This window comes from Coffea arabica, chromosome 2e (genome assembly GCF_036785885.1).
Source record: "Coffea arabica cultivar ET-39 chromosome 2e, Coffea Arabica ET-39 HiFi, whole genome shotgun sequence".
NCBI classification, from domain to species: domain Eukaryota; kingdom Viridiplantae; phylum Streptophyta; class Magnoliopsida; order Gentianales; family Rubiaceae; genus Coffea; species Coffea arabica.
Genome location: NC_092313.1, coordinates 69,529,733 through 69,535,941, shown reverse-complemented (window position 1 = coordinate 69,535,941; position 6,209 = coordinate 69,529,733).

Sequence of the window (6,209 nt, the reverse complement as noted above, 5' to 3'; positions counted from 1 at the left end):
AGAAATGTGATAAGTTGTTAGTGTACATATGGGTCCAATATGTAATAATCGTATTTGTGTTGATAAGTTTTATAAATAGTTCAATTAGAGTTACACTTTGTACAAAAAATATTACATAATTACAGAATAATTTTACATAATTTAGGGAAAACCTCAAGGGAGGTTTCCGAAATTAACTCTACATAAATAGAGTTCACAAGGAGGGTAAAAGCGGAACAAAAATAATGAGGGGTTGACAATGATACCAAAGTTGTCATTCCAGGGGTGCTAAGTGTGATTTCGAAAACATGAGGGGTGCTAGGTGTGATTAGAAGAAACCTCAAGGGAGGTTTCTGATATTAACCCTTAAGAATAATTAACAAAATTAGTTAGATTAAGGGCACAATAAATATAAAAAACTTCATAAACAATTTGACTTTCTATTGACCTTACATCAAAGATGGTTTCCTTTACAACAGATGCAACAATTAGTCATATTAAATCAGAACAGAATTTTTCTATAAATAGTTTATACTTCAGAAGAGAAGAGCAATCCTGTAAACAATTTATACTTTAGAAGAGAAGAGCAATCCTATAAACAATTTATACTTACTAGCTATCAAATAACAATTGATACTCAATAAATGAGGTTAGCCACTCAATTGATACTCAATTTGTATGGCATATTAAACGTTATTAGCATTTTTTACTAAATCATTAATATACGACTAAGGAACTTGCATATTTCACTAATAGGTCCAGCAAAAGTAGAAAACGGAAAAGGATAAGTAAAAGATATACTTGGATAGCCATTTATAAAAGCATATTTTGGAATTTATGAAAAAGAATAAGGTCAATCTTTAGTGACATCGAGAAAGCAGAGTAGTCTTAGCTATTGGAGCAAAGAAATCTGTTTCGCAATATTGGACATAGGATGAAAAGAAATCAAATGGCTCCTTAATTTGTATCTTATTATCTTCGAACTTTATTGCTAGATTACTTAAAATAGAGGATGAGAAGGAGAATGGTTCTTAATTGGAAAGATACGATAATCTCCATTACCTTAAATACAGCATTTAGATGATTTCTTTGGTAATTTAATGCAATCATCAACTGCTAAATTAAGTTTTTGAACGAGCTACTAGACTCTCTTGCTAAAAATAAGAGCCTCAACAAATATAATTGGTATGGTAATCGACATCTCTCTTCTATTTTTTCCTAAACTAAAAGTTTTAGTCTTCTCATTGCGATCTAATTTACTTGTATATCGTTTTTCTAAGATTTCTTCCATGGCTCACAATGCACTATCTTTTGCAAGAATTCTATATTAGTGTTTTATATGTTTGATTCAAGGAGAAGACTGATACAAATACAACATTTTAAACATTTAAGATTTCGTTTTACTAATTTCAAGAACTTATATTTTTTTAATTTTATTTTAATATGCCAACATAAAGGCCTATATATGTGTTAAGTTGAATTAAGTTTGGCTTTGCTGAGTTAAATTTATTAGACTCAATATTGTGGAGTTTGGGCAATGGTCACATGGTTATATTTAGTTGCATGTCTCAAATTTAATGACTTTATAGCCGTGCTTATTTAGACATTGCACTTGTATGTTTAATTTCTAAATGGTAATATATCACATATTTTAGGATAACACATTACGTGCTTTGCATGTGATGCAAGGTGGGCTAACTTTTTTTTAAATGAAAATTTTTTTTAAATGAAACCTGACTCCATGTATCTGTTATATATATATATATATATTTTAAACAAAATGTGACACGGCAGTGTTTTCACAAAATAAGAATAATTGCCAAAATCAGTTAGATTGATGCCACAATCAATATCCAAGACCTCATAAACCATTTGACTTTCTGTTGACCTTGCATCAAAGATGGCTTGCTTTACAGCAGATGCAACAACTAGTCATGTCAGATCAGAATAGAATTTTCTTGTAAACAATTCATGCTTCAAAAGAGAAGAGCAATTCTGTAAACTGTTTGTTTATACGTCAGAAGAGAAGAGTAATCTTGTAAATAGTTTATACTTATTAACCATCAAATAACAATTGATACTAAATAAATTAGGTTAAGCACTCAATTGATACTCAATTTGCATTGCGTATTAAACGGTAAGGACATTTTTTACCAAACCATTAATACACAACTAAGGAACTTGCATATTTCACTAATAGGTCCAATAAAAGCAGAAAACGAAAAAGGTTGAGAAAACGATACACCTGGACAGCAATTTATAAAAGCATATTTTGGAACTTATGCACAAGAATAAGATCTAGCTTTAGAGACATCGAGGAAGCAGAGTAGTCTTAACTATTGCAACAAAGAAGAAAGTTTTGCAATATTGGATATAGGATGAAAAGAAATCAACATATATGACTCCTTAATTTGTAACTTAATATCTTTGAACTTTATTGCTAGATTGCTTTAAATAGAGGATTTGAAGGAGCATGATTCTTAATTTGAAAGATACGTTTGGCAATCTATATTACCTTAAATGCAGCATTTAGATGATTGCTTTGGTAATTTAATACAATCATCAAATGCTAATTAAGTTTTTGAACGAGCTACTAGATTCTCTTGGTACAAATAAAAAACTCAAGAAACATATTAATTGGTATGGTAATCGACATCTCTTTTTTTTATTTTTTCCTAAACTAAAAGTTTTATTCGTCTCTTTGCCTTCCAATTTACTTGTATAACAATTTTCAAAGATTTCTACCACGACACACAATGAACTATCTTTTGTAAGAATTCTATATCAGTATTTTATATGTTTGATTCAAGGAGAAAATTGCTATAAATACAACATTTTAAATATTTAAGATTTCCTTTTTACTAATTTCAGGAACTTATATTTTGTAAATTAGTTTGAATTTGCTAACATAAAAGCCTATATATGTGTTTAGTTGAATTAAGTTTGGCTTTGTTGAATTAAATTTATTAGGCCAGATAGTGTGAAGTTTGGGTTATGGTCACATGCTTATTTAAATATTAGACTTGTATGTTTGATTTCTGAATGGTAATATTTCACGTGCAAAGCACGTGATGCAATCTTTATTTCTAAGGGCGTCGGAAGGAGCGGCAAGCCCTTGCACTTCAAGGGATCGACCTTCCACCGTGATCCCCGGTTTCATTTGCCAGGGATGCGACTTCACCACCGGAAACGGCACCAGAGGCGAGTTGATCTACGGATCCAAGTTCGAGGACGCGAACTTCATCAAGAAGCACACTGGCCCAGGGGTTTTATCCATGGCTAACGCCGGACCCAGCACCAATGGCTCTCAGTTCTTCATCTGCACCGAGAAGACTGCATGGCTCGACGGCAGGCACGTCGTGTTCGGCCGTGTCACTGAGGGTATGGATGTGGTGAAGGCGGTGGAGAAGGTTGGGTCTTCGTTTGGAAAGACCTCAACGACCCTATTATCCATCTATCATTAATGCAGTCTCCTATTACTGCTGTGTTTCACTGTTTTTTCTTAATGCGCTTAATTATGGAAAAATTAGTATGTTCAGGGTTTCCTAAATTTGAGATGAATTGCTTATGGTTTCCTAATTTGATCGCTTGTCTTCTTAAAAAAAAAAAAAAAAAAGAGTTCGCTAGGATTTCATTATACTTAAGGAGTCCTTCGTGTACTTTTATGATTATTAATAAATTGGGGTTGGCATCCCACTCTCGTGTACGAGGTTTGCCATAAAAAAAATAAATATAAAGTTTTTGGTTACTTTCTATTGGAATATGTAAATGTATATGGATGTTACTAGGTAAAAAGATAAAAAAAAGTGCCATTAAGATATTATTTACTTGCTTTATGGCCCGTGCAATGCACGGGAATCACAAATTTGTAAGGATAATTCAAAACTTACAATAAACAATTTATGATTATTGTAATGTGAAATCATCTAAAATGCTTACATTGTATTAATGGGGTGCACTATGAGATTTTAGTATAAAGCTGAAAATATTAATTTTCTCCAAACTTGTAATTTTTTTAAAAATATGCATATATTTTGTGCACGAAGTAGACTAAATAAGTTGTATTTGTGGAGAAGAGAATACGAAAACTATATTGAATTTTGTAATTTTGGAAATGTAAATGTAGAATAATTAATTTTTGCACGATTACTTGTAGATGGTAATGTTGTATGTTCATAAAATATTAAGACATATATGAAACTAAATCCTGTAGTGATAATTAATTATTTCTTTAATATATAAATCATGTAGTGATTATTAATTATTGGTTAATACGAAATTATTATATCTTTGGCAAAACTCTTTGTAGTGATAAATTTAAGTTAAATATAAGAGCATTGTATATTTAGGAAAAAATTTCTAGTAAAATAGTTGGTTACATAAAAGTCATAAGATTTGTTGTACTATTTATATAAGAATAATATCTAAGATTTAGTTTCACATTAAATGTAGAAGAATAAAAAGTTACATTTTGGTTTATAAAAGATAATATGAAGTAGCTGATTTTTTATAAACTAATCTTTTATACATTGATAGTGTATACACCATTATTATTGAGACAACTCACCTAAATTGAAGTTTAAACTTCAAATTTGATTCACATGTCATGCATTCAACTATAATTGTGTATATACTATTAATTTATATTAGATTAACTATTTTTTATATGTTTAAAGTGATAAAATTGCTCATTAAATTCAGAAGTAGGTATGTTTTAACGTTTCGATGAGATGAAAATTTGTTGACTACTTTAAAAATAATAACTCCTTGAAGTCAAATTAGCCTAAAATATGGAATAATTAACTAGAAAAATACCATTTTTGTGATGCTAGAATTTAGAAATTGTTTGAAAATGAGAAGAAATTATATTTTTCTAAAATAAATAATTTAAATCTTAAATTGCGTTGATACATAAACATTATCACCAAAATGAATGTATTTAGGATATGAAGACTATTAAAGAGAATCTTAATAACATGGTTGAGGACAAACATATAACCATTTCTTAGCGGGAAGGGATGGGTTGAGTGGAAGAGATTTTAAGTAAGGTTGCGTATCAATTTTTAATACAAAAATATTTTGCATATAACAATTTTTTTTGACAAAATTGAGAGAGGGTTCCACATATTTTATTCTCCATATTTGCATCCGTGCAATCTTCGTTCAAGTTGGCCAACTAAATTTATTTGCATTCTTTTTATGGTTAAGGATGAAGCTTTCTTAGTTTCTTCGGTAAACAAAACTTAATGTTTTTTTAAAAGTTTAAGCGATGTGTTTTATTTTGGATAAGTTTACTTGATTTTTTTTTAAAGTTTAAAGTCTCAAAGAATAGGCTAATTTCTCTAAATATTGATGAAAAAAAAAGAGAGAAGTATGGCTCTGATAGTCGGCCTTTCTTCTTTAATGAAACCAGACATCGCCAAAAGAGCACTGAGAAAGTTATTCAGTTTGCAGGGGTTATGCTAAAGAATGCTTTGATGCTGCAAAAATTGGTCATTGAAGCTTCAAAAGAGCACCCAGTCGGAGTCGCCATCCTCAGGAAGCTCTCCAAGTTGCCCAAAAATTGTTAACCTTCCCTAGATCTTCTCGGGATGGCATTGTTGTGCTATGAGTCACTATTTGGTCATTTCTTCAAAAATCATATAGGATTTTACTACTATAGTAGATTCCTTGTACTTGTTTTCTTTTAATGTAATTAAATATTTGAGAACCTTTAAAATTGAAGGAGTTGTACTTTGCAAAACTAATGTGACCGCAACAATTTAAGCCAAAAGGGGAAGGATACAAGGAAGCCACATGGGATTTGTAATTACTAATCTAACTTAACACCAATGAAAGGCCACATGTTTAAATGGTGTAAAATGGTTAAACTACCAAGTACCAACTAAATATCATTCAATAGGTTATTTTCTTTTCCACTAACCTAAATGAAGAACATGAAACGTAACAAATCATTGTATATTAGAAAAGTAATTTTCACTCTTAATAAAATTGCCACGTTGCTTGAGTGCATTTAATTTAGATTTGAGAATGTGCGAATCAATAATACTTAAATGAAGGTGAGTGATGCACTACTCATCCATATAAAAATAAGTATTTGACATTTAGTATAATAATACTACATAATTAAGTTTGTATAAAGCATAATTATTACTAAGGATGGAGTGACAAAGTTCACACTTATCCATTTTCATTCAATCCACAACTTGTAAAAATTTTAACACTAAAGC